Raw genomic sequence first — 15210 nt, 5'->3', positions numbered from 1 at the left:
GCAGGGCCAGTTCTGAGCTGTAAAATATAAAGAGAGACCTCGAAACTAGGGCTAAAAGTAAAGCTAAGAGACAGGTCCCAGGTGTGGAGACACTCTGGCCATATGGGTGACCATATGGGTAGGACTAGCAGACTGTTGGCCTTCCGGATTGTCTCCCCATCTCTAACAGTCTGCTAGTCCTACCCATATGGTCACCCATATGGTCAGAGTGTCTCCACACCTGGGACCTGTCTCTTAGCTTTACTTTTAGCCCTAGTTTCGAGGTCTTTACACTCTGGGTAGCCAACATGGTGTTCACCCTATGTCAGCAGGGATATTGCCTGTGTGATCCACTGGTGCACCTGTGATGTCATAAATGAACCTCAGCCAGGTGTGTTTATATCACACCTTGGTTATATCTCCAGCCAATATCTCTGGCCAGGGATCCAGCACCTCTGCTCAACATCCCCCCACTAAGGGGATATTTTGCTTGAGTTACCTCCAAGGTAGCAGCCAGTACCAGGGTGGCTCCAGGTGGCATTGAGACTCCCCTTTAAACCAAGCCATGCCTTTGGGATCCTGAAGGGGAAGCAATCAGGAAAAGGGAGAAGAGGGAATGAGAGGACCGTGGGTATGAAGTTTTCACCAGCGAGGGAGCAGGTGGCAAAACCACTAGTTAGGAGCCACATGGCGATACAGGGGTGGTCAGATGTGGCGACACAAGCCACAGAAAACGTCTAGGTCATGGAGCAAAGATTTTTTTCCTGTTTCCTAACCCTAGTGAATGCACACTGTTTCAGAGCAAAATCTCACCTGATGTTAAGACAGACACTTCTGGATGCGACACTTCTGGATGCTTCTAACTCCTCAAACTTGTGTTTCCCTCCAGTTTCTACTTTTGTAAAGAGAAAAAAAATACTAAAAATATATATAAAATGTACTCCCTCATCTTCCACGGTTTTACTGACACTTCTGGACTCTCCTAACTCTTCAAACTTGTGTTTCCCTCCAGTTTCTACTTTCGTAAAGAGAAAAAAATATCTAAAAAATATAAAATGTACTCCCTCATCTTCCACGGTTTTACCTCCTCTAATATCCCTTTTGTTTGTTTTGTTTTGAACCCTCCGGGTTTGCACAAAGCCCTGCCGTCCCTAATCAGAAATGACAGGCTTTCCCTACATGGAGGCAGAGCTCCCAGGGGGCACGAGAGAATGTGAGGGCTGTCAGCTGCCTTCCCGGAGTTCTCTTTCCTCCATGTAAAGAAAGCTTGAGGGATCCTTGCGACATGTCAACCTTCTGCTGCTCTGGATATAAATAGACGAATTTATTGGGTTCTGAGGACACAGTAAGATGGAGTTTGGGTGCCAGATGTTTGATAGAGACCAATACTCAAGAGTCAGGGCAGTGCGGGACCCAGGGCTCAGAAAGGAGGTGAACAAAGCATCGTCCATCAGGGACCCAGCTCAGGTTCCCACATGGGACCGAAGCCCTCATATTCCCCAGCCACCCAGTCAGGCTGCTCTGGTTAAGAGAGGAGCTTGGGCAGAACTTGCAGGCCCCCCACCCCCGGCCTGCTTTTCCTTTTCCCCTGCCCAGTGCCCAGCTCACCGCCCACCACTCCAATGCCTCAACTCAAGACCCTTGACTTCTGCCTTGACCCTTGACCAAAGTTGCTCCAGAAAAGGTGGAGCAGTGGGCAGGTGCAAAGGGGTGAAGTCAAGAGTCAGGAACAAGCGAGAACAGCAACAATGCTGGCAAGGGCAGCTCTGAAGGAGCGGAGGAGCAAAACAGTGTCCCAGGAGCCCCACGAGAGCCCCAACTGTGTGTGTGATGCAGGAACGGGGAGGCCACAGCTGCCTCCAAGTGGGAACAGACTGGAAAAATCCCAACATACCTCTCCCTCAGCCCACGGGTCTCCACCTGGTGCCTCCACTGGCCAAACTCGGCGGGAAGCCCTCAGGTCAGGGGTCCCCGGTGATACAGAACCCAAGGCCCAGCCTCGCAGGGCGTCAGGAGTGGTAGCTAATGCAACTCTGAAGGAAACTCTCTTCATTAGCCGTCCTGTTTGTCTGATGCTTCGTCACAGACCAAGGTCTCTTCAGGAAGTGACCAGCGGAGAGGCCCCAGACCAAGTTACCTCAGGGCTCCAGAACCCTCGGCTTCAAAAGCCTGTTTGCCCATCATTTGCCAGACTCATGTTCTCCCCAGACAGAATGTTCGAATACACTGTTGTATTTCAATAATTCTCTCAGCATTGAAACAATCGAACTAATTGGGGAACAGCCCCAGGCTAGTCAGGGCAGCCAGACCCTCGCCTAGTGACTTCAGTCAGGTTGTGAAAGGAATAGCAGCCGCCCGGAAAACTCTGTTTTGCTGCAAGAACATTTTCCAGGCCCACATGCTGGAGCTTTTCCAGCACGAGTGTTGATTTAGTCCCTGCCCTCCAGGAACATTCATTCTGCCTCTCTGTTGACAGCTCCTTGCAAGCTCAGCACCCACCAGGCAGGCCCTGGGAGCTGAACCAGCACAGGGGTCCTCTGACCACGTGATGCTCAAAGATCTCGCCCTCTCGGTACTTGGTACTTTTGCTACATCTCCCCGAGCAAGGGGGACTCTGTTCCTCCCTCCAGTTGTTTCTGGAACGCCATGTCCTGAAGTCATCACTTACTTGGCCTTTGTGGAAAGTCAAAAAATAAATAAATAAAAAATAGAAAAGTAAAGGATCTTGGCCAGAAGCCCTTCTGGGTCACCTTGACCTTCTTGGGAGCTGACTTGGATACAGGGCCTCTGCTCCCCTGGCCTTAGGGTGCAATGAGAGTGGTCCCAGAGGACCCGGCTGTGTGGGTGGACGGAACCCAGAGGAGCAGTGGGGAGAACACGGCTGACCCCCATCTCCCACTTGGGGCTGCACCAGATGACCCTGGGTAGGACCCGTGCGACTCTGCAGCGCAGGCAAACAGGAAGTTCTGGAGAAACACTCAGGCCTGTGCTGAAGAGAAGGTCCGGCATCGGCAGCTGGGAGGGGACTCCGCATGCCCTGGGGGCAGTCAGGGCAAGTCAGACATGGCCTGGGGCTCGGCTGTCGGGGCACCCAATGGTTCTGTCCTTCAAGACTAGAGGAGAGCAGCAGTCTGGCTCTGGAATCTGAGCCCTCGCTCCCCAGGTGTGTCCTGGGACAAGAACCCAACAGAGCAAGGTCTTCATGGCCAGCCCCCAGGAGCACAGGTCTTGGTCACTCGCCTTGTGATGAGTGGGGAAGCAGGTTACTCCTCTTCAAGAGAGCCTCTCCTCACTCTTGGACCCCCCCAAGCCACTCTCCGTCTCCAAACTTTCATGAGTCCAACCTTAGAGACCTCACCCTCAGCTGAGCCCTGCAGCCAACCCACTCCTGCACTTGGCTAGCTCAGTGTCCCCGAGGCTGGACAGGTGACAGTTCTCACTGTGCAGCATTATACCAGGGAGAAGGGTCCAGCACGTGGATTCCTTCAGCACCAATCCTCCCTCTTTGTGACTTGATGTCTCTTAGTCCTGCTGTAGTCCGAGCCTGGCACGCCTCCTCTCCGGCAGCTGGAGCCACTTCATCTCTACCTCCAGCCTTGTGCCACCAACACTGTAACCCAGCTGGACTCGGGCGGAAGCTCAAGTGACCCACCTCCGGGCCGGCAGCAGGGTAAGGCAACGCACCTGGGCACTGCCTTTACCCGACATGGGATCTTGGCTGAATTTTGCATCCTCCGCTAGCCTCATCTTCCTCATCTGTAAAACGTCAGTCACAAGATCCACCTCACAGGGGCTTGTAAGAATATAAGCTGCTATGAATCACAGCCCTGAGTAAGTTGGACTGTGTCTTTCGGTATCATTGTGCCTGTCCGGCCCTGACTCGGGACCCTGCCCCCTGCCTCAGCCTCAGGATGCCCCACAGCTGAGGCTGGGCCCTGCACCCATAGGCAGGCTTTCCCTTGCTCTTCAGAAAGCTCCAGACTCCCACTGTGACCTCCTCTCAGTCTCTCCTGGCCCTTTGGCCTAGGCCAGGTCTCACAACTTTTAGTGGTTTGTCTTGCTCTCCTGTAAAATGTAGCAGTTGAGAACAATTTTTTCTCTCCCATTAGAACTATACACTATAAACTCCAGACTATAAACTCCTGGGAGCAAGGGCCACACCATCCACGAGGGCGGGATGGAAGGGTCACATCAGGACATACGAACGCCATTGTTTCTTGGGAAACAAATCAGGGAATCCGTCTCTTAACCTCATAGGCTGTGAAGAATAAAATCTGAACATGGATGTCAGTCAAAAGGATCAGGGATAGATTAATAAACTCACCGATTAGGATCATGTTAAGTTTTTCCATTTGCAACAGGCAAGTATCTCTGTAATTAATTAGCTATAAAGTCCTCAGGCCTAACACACAGGTGGCTTTTATTGAAAAGACAAAGAGATTGAATTTCACAATTTGCAGGGATCCTCCTCAAAAGTGACTCCAAATGGAAGCTTTCAAGAAGAGGGAACTCCTCACAGGACTAGACACCAGACCCTGATGTATTGACTTACTGTTTCCTTCAGGAACACAAAGCACTAATATCTCACCGGGTATATAAAAAGCTTCTGAAACTTTCACATGCGTAGAACCACCTGGCATCAGATAAAAATGCAGATTCAGATTCTGTAACTCATTCTGTAGGCCAGGTAGGGGGTCGGGGCTGGCACAGATTCTGCATTTCTAAGAAGCTCCCAGGTGATGCTCTTGCTTCTGGTCCAGGGACCACACTGTGAGTAGGGAGGAGCCCAGAACACTCCACTGGAAGCTCGGAGAGTAGGTTCCAGCTCATCTCCATCCAGACTTACCGTGGCAATAAGGGCCTCTCTCTGTGCCTCTCTCCAAGAGTCCCTTCCAATTCTTAAAATGGTAAGAAGTCCTACAATTCTAAAGAATACAATTAAGGAAATGTCACCCAGTAGTGGCCATCTCTCTTATTTTTTCTGTCCTAGGAACAGAAAGCAGTGGCAAGCATCACACGTAGAGTCTGGATCAAGGTCTTTCTGTGCCACCTCTGAGCCATTGGGCAGGCCGCCTCACTTAACGTGCAGATCACACTTCCCAGGGATATCGTAAGAAGTGAGCGAGGGGAGGAGAAAAAGCTCTGGAAACAGAGAGCCCCCTCCCACCCTTGCCACCACTGGAGGCCAGCAAAGCAATCTCTGGTTTGATGACTTAATCCCCCTTCTTTTCCTTTTCTATTTATTTGCTCTTCTTGGCTACAGAGCCTGAGCCAGACCACAAGTCCACCTGCTGCTCAAAGTGGGCATCTGTTTGTGTTTGGTCGAGAGCAACAGACATAGATCCCAGCTAAATTAAAAGAGGGGAGAAGTGGAATCTACTGGAAGGATGTGGGATTGCTAGGAGAATAGAAGGTAAGACTGGGCAGCTGGGCCTCATGATGGGAGCCAGGCCAAAAGCAGAAGAAAGTCAAACCGCTCTCTTTGCCTTGCAGTGGCCCCAATTGTTTTCCATTCTTACATCACTCCCCTACAAAAGTCAAGGTCCCAGGAGACAGAAAATGATGGTCAAGTTTGGGTTTGCAGCAGGGCAGGGTTGGTCCTGAAAGGCAAATGGAGGAACAGTCACCAAAGAAGGGCAGATGTGTGCCAGGCAGCCGGGTACAGCGATGCTCACTGCGGAGTGTAGACCGTGACTTCCCTACGATGCATACAGTTCCAGGGGTCCCGCCTAGTGGGGAAAACAGCCATGTGTGAGCGCACCACAGCCACCTCTCGAATCCCTTCCTCCATGAACCCTTCTACCATATGCAGCCAGGCGAAACTGCCATCTTAACACACAGAATTAACTTGGAACCCACAGATTACATTTTATTTTCGCTGCCAGAACCAGAGGTGGGCTTTATTCTCAACTCCACTTTCCCCCCCACAAAGAACATTTTCGCTCTATTGAACGAATTAGCAGCAAACAGGAGAGCAAGGACAGAGTCACGGAGCTACATCTAGGGCTGCTGCTAGGGGGACTCTGATGCCTCAGCAAAAGTAAATGGTGCCTGGGAGTCACGGATTGTAGGGAAGTGTTGGGAGGGAGACTGTGAGCTCTTTGAAAGTTAAGACCACAGGGATGCCAATTTGGGCACCAAGGAGGCCCTTCTTCCCTTGCCTGGCTCCTAAGAAGAATGATTTCTTTCCTTCCACTCCAAATAGTCAGGCAGCAAGACATGTTCTGGAAGATTTAGCAGATAGAAGCTTCTGAGAGGGGTTGGGTCTATGCAGTCCAGTCTAGGAGCCACTGGGCACACACAGCTACCAAGCACCTCAAGCATGGCTTAGGTCACATTGAGAGGTGTGCTGGCTGTCACATACACACTGGCTTTCAAAGACTTACTATGAACAAAAGAATGTAAGTGTAAAATATCTCATTAATAATTTTGACATAAGTTGTACATTGAAATAATATTTTAGATGGCTCCAATTAAATAAAAGAACCAAGATTAATTTACTTTTGTTTTTTGTTTTGTTTTTTTTTTTTTTTTTGCTTTTAAAATGTGGCTACTAGAAAATTGAAAGTCACAAACGCAACGGTCATTATATTTGAATTGGACAGGGTTAGCCTAGGTTCTCCCGTCTGTAATTCCTCATTCCCACATACTCTCTGTTCTTTTCATTTAGTGCAGAGCCTACTAAGCCAGGGCCTGATCCAAGCAAGCACCACAGAGGAGTGAACATTACCAACCTTCACCTTTCCCAACTCTTTATCACACTCACACACACAAAGATGAAAATCAAAGAAAGTGGTGGCACCCAGATTTAAGTATGTGTTTCCCATATGTTTGTTTTAAATTAATAGAATTTTGGAAAGTTTCACACCCAGGAATAATAATAATAATAATAATAATAATAATAATAATAATAGCTTTGTACATATTAGCTTCACCCTTACCACAACCTCATGAAGTTGGCAGTTATCTTATGACCTGTGTTTCAGAGTTAAGAAACAGACCCGAGAAGATCAGGCAATCTGTCCAATCAACCACCTTTCTCTCACAGGGGGAAGAACGGGGTCCTCCAGACTGGAAAAAACACGCTTCTGGTGGCAGGCCCAGCACTCTATTCTGTGCGGCCTCCTTCACCGTCACAGTCTCTGGCTCCTGCCACCAGACCATGTCAGTCCAAGGCGAAGGGGTATTTTGATAGGAGTAGCCTAGGATCCTTGGGGGTGGGAGACGGGGAGAAGTAGGCGCAGACATTTCTCATCTCTCCTGACCTGGTAAAATTCAGGCTGTTCATTTCAAACCCTAAGCAACGAACTCTAACAGGAAAAAACAAAGGCTTTGGCATCAACCAGTTCTAGACTCAAGTCTTGCTACAACCACATTAACAGTTATAGGACCTTGAACAAATTGTGCAACATCTCTGAGTGTCTGTCGCTTGCTGAGTAAAATTGGGTTAAGAACACCTCCTTCTGGGATCACCAGGAGGCTCTTCAGAGGATCCATATGCAAAACAAGCTGTACCATTCCCAATGTATCCTGAGCAAGTGTTTTATAAATTCTCTTCCTCTCCAGACTACCCCTGCCCTCAACTTCAGCTGGAGCCAAACAGGGACCCCTGGTATTTCTGCGTAAGGTCTATACTGGAGTGGAGTAGGCGTGTAGGTCTGGAGCAGTGGCCCCAGGGACTGAGGAATGGAAACATCCATGCTGTTTGTAACATAGCAAGTCAGGCCAGGGTTGCCTCCTCGAAGATGCTCCCCACAACCTCACCCTGTTGCTGGAAAGAAAGAGGAGGGTTGTGAGCTCTAGCTTGAGTCACAGAAGCCCTTTGTGTCTCCCAGGAGAGGGGTGGGCCTCAGCCGGGGGAAGTGTGGTGGGCGGGGTGACCTGGCAGCCTGGATTTCGTCTAAGAAAGGCTGGCCTGATGCCCAGCCCCCGGTGTTGCAAGGGCTGGCGGAGGCGCCCCTGTGAGCTGGGGGCAGGTGCAGACAAAGAGCAAAGATGGAAAAAGAGAGATGTCTCTTCCCCCATTTCTTTCAGCTTACAGTTTCATTAATTAAAATTCGTTTTTAAAGCTTTTGGTCTTAAAGAGGTCCTGCTTTGCATGCCTTGGTTTCTTTAACTAATAGACTTTCAAAATATCAGAGAGCTCTCAGAAGTTCCTCTTGGGGCCATCTGCTCCTTTTCTCTGCCTGCAGCACAGACTGCACCTCATCTCTACCGAACAGCTGGGGAGCAAATGAGCAAGACCCCAAAGGTCCTAGAGACAAGAGGGCATCTTCTCTCCTAGGTCTACTTGACTTTCCTTGGTTTCAACTGCAAGGTAATCAAGCCAGAGACTGAGGGAAGGCTCCCTTCCAGAAGGAGAGAAGGAGACCTCTTTCATTTTTCACTATCACCTCTCTAACATTCCTCCCATATTTTAAAACACAGCTCCCAGGATTTTTTCCTAATCAACCTGGCTAGAAATGAATGGGCTTTATCACCTCTCCGTTTCCAGCTCACTGTGTTTGCCCTTCTAGCAGACCTCCCTGAATACAGTAATAATATAGCCACTGAGATGTGGTCTCAGGGCCCTAATGGAGCATAATTTCCCTGAAGACAGACCAGCATCAGCTCGGATCACTCGGGTTGGAACAATGTCCTCCCCACTAAAGGGGGTTTTATTGAATGTCTACTCTGTACCCAGAACTGTCTTTATACGTTTCCACAGCCATCCAAGACAGCAGCCAGTGTTCCATAAATATCTATGGAGTAAAAGGCCATTATGTTATGCCAGTACTTATGTTGAAAGAGTGGTCCTTGGTACCATTTGCCAAGAATGTGTTAAGTACCTGAAAGATGCAGACTATTGTCTTGGGCCCTTCAGGTACCCACCAGAAGTTCCCCATTTTGCTGAGTCCATAACATCTACATTCTAAATGTGTCCATTTGGCTAAAGAAGGAAAGGGAGGGCTCCATGAACCCAAACTGGTAGTTGAGACCTGGACACTGCCATGAGGGCAGGTAGCATGAGGTTTTGTCCATCACTGTGTGTCCCGCCCCTTGTCTAGTGCCTGGTATGTCATGGTTGCTTAACAATCATGTTGAATAGATGGACACATGGATGAGATAAACGCTGCTGACAAGTGACCACAGATGTCTCCCATAAGATAGAAGCAAAGAGAGAAGAATATGGCAGTTAGAAGGGATTGTAGAACAGCCTCTTCTGTTTACATAAGAACCTGAGGGCCAAGGCCGTATGGTGGAGTGGAAAGGAGCAATGAAAGGGTCTTGGAGCCCGGAATGCTTTTGTTCTGACAAAAGGAAAAAAGACCTGTAAGTAGCAGGTGCTGTTAGGGTAGCCCTCCTGGCCGCTCCTCCATCACTGGCTAGCTCACACCCACTTTTATACTCTCAACACACACGCGTAGTCTTTGATATGTCTTTTCATATTCATGATTTTATTCTACTATAATTCTCTGTAAGCTTCCTGAAGCTGGAGGTCATGGTTCTGAGTTTTTGTTGTTGTTGTTTTAAGATTTGTTTATTTACCTGAGAGAAAGAGAGAGAGCACACCAGCAGGGGGAGGGGCAGTGGGAAAGGGAGAGAGAGAATCCCAAGCAGACTCCCCACCAAGGATAGAGCCCAAAGAGGGGCTCAATCCCATGACTGAGATCACGACCTGAGCCAAAATTAAGAGTCAGATGTTTAACCAACTGAGCCACCCAGACATCCCTGTTTCTTTCTCACTGCCCATAGAATCCCTTACATCCACCTGAATCACATAAAAAATAATTATCACATACATGAATTTATTAACTATACATCCCTTCTCAGTTATGTTAAATTTCTCATGGAGGCCCGAGGGCTCTCATTGCAAAGGCAGTCACTTTACAACCATTAATTAGTGTTTGAGAAAACTGATTAGATCTGAAGAGGATTGAGTCGGGAGCTGGAGAGGAGATGTAGAAAGCTGTATGGCTGTCAGAGCAAAATAATGTGGTTCTGCCTTAGAAGATGGGGCAGAGGAGGGGTGTCTTTCAAAGCTCAGACTCACACTAATCTGAGTGGAAAGAACAAACTGGAGGGAGTTGCTCTAGAATGCAGGCCTGGGGAAGACCGGAATGCCGAAAATTCTGCTAGAGGAACTAAGAGTGGCCAAAGTGGCAGCTGGGAGAAAAGTTTGGACCTGAATTTGGGAAGGTCCAAACCACCAGAAAGACCATCACCTAGCATCCTCCAGACTCAAGACTAAGAGAGGTGGTGAAGTCAGCCAGACAATGAAACATAAGCCTGACATTTTTATTCTGATTGTGTTAAGTTGTACCAAGCCGTGTGCCTATAAATCATCCTCCAGTGTACAGAGTGTATACTGAGATTTTGAGCTTTAAGCAGAAAAGTGAGACCAGTCTCATGAGGCTGATTTCTCTGCAGGGAAAGCTTTCAATTTAGAACATGAGTAAGGAGCCAGTTCCTGGTTCTAAGGTCTAGTCTGAGAAGAATATTGTGACCGACCAAGCAATGCAGCCAAATCATATAGGAACCTGTAAACTGTGAGAGGAGACACAGGGCTACATCTGGGTTGTTCAGGATGACTCAGGCCTTTAAGATTTTTCAGACTCTGAAAGGTAAAAGAAGTAGAAACCAAAAAGAAAAAAAGAGAAAAAGAAAAAAAGAGTTTAAAAGCCTATCCATCAAAAATGCAAATGGCCAAACTCTTAGACCTACCTGTAGACATCTATCTATTCTAGAGAAATCTTTCTATCTCTACACAAGGGGGTGTTCAATAATATTCATGGCAACATTTAAAGTTAATAAGACTCTTTTGCAGAGTGACTTAACTAATAAAAGTGAGCCTGCTGTAAAGTCTGACAGGGGACTCAGCAAATAAAGTAAATGACATCTACACCGTGATACATTCCGTAGCAGTTAAAATGTACATATAAGGGATGCCTGGGTGGTTCAGTGGTTGAGCATCTGCCTTCGGCTCAGGGCATGATCCCGGAGTCCCAGGATTGAATTCCACATCAGGCTCCCTGCATGGAGCCTGCTTCTCTCTCTGCCTGTCTCTGCCTCTCTCCCTGTGTGTCTCTCATAAATAAATAAATAAATAAATAAATAAATAAATAAATAAATAAATAAAATCTTTTTCTAAAATGTAGATATAAATGCATATGTGCATAAATCCACATATACATACCAGTGTTGCTGTGGAGAGATCTCCAAGACACATTATTAGATGGGGAAAAGAAGCAAATAGTGATAGTACCTACAGAAGGATCCCCTTTAAGAGGCTAGAACTTTTTATATGTAAAAATAGGGTATGTGCATGTGTGTGTGTGTGTGGATAAACACACACATATATATGCCTATGCATATTTATATATTTACATACACACACACACGCACACACACAACTTTGTACATTTTTAAAATATTTGCACCAAGCTGTTGACAGTGATCATCTCTGGGGAGAAGAATGAAATTAAGTGGTGAACAAAGAAGACTTTTGATTTATCTATATTGTTTGAATTTTATTACATATTACTTCTGTAATTAACTTTTTTTTTTAATTTCTTCAAGCTGCAAGCAATTTCTGTCTGGCACAAGATGGAAACATCAACAGCCCTTTAGTATAGAGAGTCTCTTTGTTCTGAGGAAATTGTTCAAATGAAGGTTTTAATAATATAAATGGAAAGTAAAGACTGGCTTCTGCACTCAGAATGTGGTTGCCAGGAGAAAAAGTTCTTGGCAGGGGTGGGGGTGGTTTAATATTTCCCGTGTAATATGTCCCTGTATTGGAGCAGAGCGAATTGGACTGGGAGATTTGTGAGGACATGTGTCCTACCTATAAGAAAATAGAGGACCCAGAAGGATGGTGGGGCATTTATGTCTCATCCAGCAGCAGCATGCTCTGGGTTAGAAGTTTGAGGACAAGAGGTTTGGAATATTTTTATAAGATCTTTCATGAGACCTGGCTGCAAGCTATGTTCTTTCTATGTCCAGGTGACAAAGTGAAGCCCTGAGTCACAAAGATGCTCTTCCTTGCTGCCATATGTGAAAATGCTCCTGGACTGAAGATGAGTAACAACTGTGAATGGAGTCTCTTTTTCATTTTATTTTCTAATAGGTATTACTGGTATGCAATAAAGCTCTCTATATTTTTGGATATTTATTTCATATCTGACTGCCCTATTGATCTCTTATTAGTTCTCATAAGTTTTTTTTTAATATTTTATTTATTTATTCATGAGAGATAGAGAGAGAGAGAGAGAGAGTGAGAGAGAGAGAGGCAGAGACATAGGCAGAGGGAGAAGCAGGCTCCATGCAGGGAGCCCGACGTGGGACTCCATCCCAGGTCTCCAGGATCAGGCCCTGGGCTGAAGGCGGCACTAAACCGCTGAGCTACCGGGCTGCCCAAGTTTTTAGTTCAGTTTCTCAATTTTTTGATACTTCATCTATCACGGCTGAACTGTAGTCCTCCCAAAATTCATATATTGAAGCCCTGGCCCCTTATACTTCAGAATGTGGCTGTTTTTGGAGGTAATGCCTTTTAAAAGGTGATTAATTTACAATGAGACCTTCAGGGTGGCCTTAATCCAATCTGACTGGTAACCTCATATGAAGAGGGAATTTGGACACACAGGATGTGTGTGCACAGAGAGGCAACCATATAAAAAAAGGTAGCAAGAGGGTGGCCATTGGCAAGCTAAGGAGGGAAGTCTCAGAAGAAACCAAACATGCCAACACCTTGATCTTGGACTTTTAGCCTCTACAACTGTAGGAAAATAAATTCCTGTTGTTCAAGTTAAGCAGTCCGTGGTATTTTAGGTCAGCCTTAGCAAATGAATGCATCATCACATAAACAGAAAATAATAACAATTTTGGCTGCTCCCTCCCCCATAATCCTGCTACTTATTTCTATTTCCTGCACTATTGCATTGGCTACCACACACATTCTTTTAGACCTAGGTGCACCAGGAAAGTAAATCCACATTCAACTTTCTAACACACACATTGCTATTAAGTCATTTTATCTGAAAGCATTTTGTTGACTTTGGAGGGTATTACATTTCATTCAATTAATTCTGTGAAGTTGGCATGCTATCCTAGTGATTAGATGAGCAGATGAGATTCCGTTAGGATAAACGACTTATGTCTGGGGTTACAGAGCATAACTGGACTAAAGTTTTCAGATTCTAAATCAAATCCTGTGCTTTTTTTTCTATCTTACTCACCAAACAACTAACCAACAATAAAAAAATGTTATATTAGGGGAAAATAAGTATTTACCATTATTATGGTTTTGTCTTTCTGCGGTTTAAAGCGTCCTTTCTGCCTCTAACTCTTGTTCTACCTTCCTTGAGGAGAAGAATGTTTTCTCCAACTCAAAAGCAGAGAAGAATGGAACACCCACCTCCTAGATTTCTGCTTTCCCAACACTTTCTGCCATATTGCTGAAGGAGGCAGCAAATAATAGTGGAAAGTATTCGGTATGTTAGGCAGCTTCTAAGATGGCTCCTAAAGATCCCTTCCTCCTGCTATTCAGGAGTATGGTCTGCATGTAGTGACTTGTCACAGTGAAGGAGATAGAGCAAAAGTAAGAATATATGTCACTTTCAAGATTAGGTTAGAAAAGGTCTCTGGCTGCTGTCTTGCTCACCTCTTTTGCTTTCTTACTTATACAGACTGATGGAAGTCAGCTGCCATGCAGAGAATGATATATGGCAAGGAACTTATGGAGGTCCCTGGCCAATAGTCAGTGGAGAACTGAAGTGCTTGGTTTCACTGCCTGTGAAAACCAGAATCCTGACAAGTGAGCTTAGAAGTAGATCCTTCCCCAGGAAAGCCTTCAGATGAGGATGCAGCCTTTCCTAACACCATGATTGCAGGACTATGAGAGATTCTGAGCCAAAGGACCCAGTTAAGACCCATAGAAACTATGAAATAATGTGTTCATGGTTTTGTGTCACTAAGTTTTCGGGTAATTCCTTACACAGTAATAGATAATGAATACACTCAGTCTGGAAGTAAAGAGGCCTGGGTCCTTGTCTCTATCAGTAGCTTACATCGAACTCTTGGGCAAGTACTTCCTTCTCTGGAAGTCAATCAGCATCCTCTCCCATGAAATGAGGAGTATAGGAGAGATGATCTCTAAAAATGCTTTTCAACTCTCAAACTTTATTCATCTGTGACTATTCCTGGCACAATCTCCCAAGTCGTTTCCTATGCCCCACCCCCTCCACCCTATAGTCTTGTCATACCCAACCCCCTTCCAAGCCCCAGTTCTTTCTAAGGGCTCTGTTAACCCTGTCTTTTCAATAAATAAAAGACAAGAAATCTTACTGGGGCAAAAATCCCAGTCCCTATAAAGTAGCCAAAACCTTTATTAGAACTCCAAGAGCTGAAGCAAGAGGAGACAATGCTGCTATATACACCATTCATTAATTGCTCCTATCTTTTAGACTCCTACTGATTGCTACTGACTGCCAGGCCCAGCCCTCAGTCTCCTTTCAACTTTATGATAATTCATGTCACATCTGCCTCTGTGCTCTTCAGAAGGGAACTCCCAGAGGTCCTAAAACCCTGTCACCTGACTTTTAAAAGCACCTGGAGCCAGAGTCAGCTCAGAACAGTGAACTGAGGAAATGGCATCTCAGGGGATCAGGCCTTTCCGCCTAGACTGCTGGCATAGTGCTTTCTCTAGAACATCTGGTTTGGTTCTAGGGGAAGCAATGAACAAGACAGGAGGAAGCAAAGAGGTCATCTAGAAAGAGAAGACTGATGGGGGAGTTCAGACTCTGGAGCTCAAACCTCTATAATGCTACTGGGTTGTCTGAGTGTTATAGGAAAGGGATCCAAATCTAAGCCTCAGTTTATCTTCCTATGAAACAGAGAGACAACCCTGAGAGATATCTCTGGGGGTTATATTAAAATCTTTCCTCCTACCCACACTCTACAACCGCTCTCCTCACACCTTCCCCTTTAAACTCCACCCTACCCCACAAACCTCTCAATCTCGAAGAAAAAGGATGAGGGAGAGACAGTCTGTTTTCCTAAAGATAGTAAGCATGGAAAGAAAAGCTGCTAGTGAAATGTAAATACAGAATCTCTACCTCTACTGCCTTCTGCTCTATTTTTTTAAGAACACTTGTCCATGCAGCCCAATATAATAACCAATAGGTTCTGGCAGCCATGCAGGTGGCATTTGTGTTCTCCAGAAGAGGAAATGATATACAGAAAAAGAATTAACTT

General features: G+C 46.2%; 1 long non-coding RNA gene across 2 annotated transcripts; it reads left to right on the top strand.

Moving 5' to 3' along the window:
- The first annotated feature begins 3923 nt into the window (after positions 1-3923).
- LOC111094411 lies at positions 3924-12104 on the top strand. Of its 2 annotated transcripts, XR_005385386.1 has the most exons (5): positions 3927-4886; positions 4970-5096; positions 5243-5392; positions 5473-6380; positions 11962-12104. It is a non-coding gene; the product is annotated as an uncharacterized LOC111094411 (long non-coding RNA). The 2 variants fall into 2 exon arrangements; XR_005385385.1 differs by having other exon boundaries at positions 3924-4886; positions 5243-6380.
- Positions 12105-15210: the final 3106 nt, after the last annotated feature.

The sequence above is a fragment of the Canis lupus genome, chromosome 37 (genome assembly GCF_011100685.1).
Source record: "Canis lupus familiaris isolate Mischka breed German Shepherd chromosome 37, alternate assembly UU_Cfam_GSD_1.0, whole genome shotgun sequence".
NCBI lineage: Eukaryota > Metazoa > Chordata > Mammalia > Carnivora > Canidae > Canis > Canis lupus.
The sequence above is the reverse complement of the archived record's forward strand: the minus strand, read 5'-3'. Positions and strand labels throughout refer to the sequence as shown.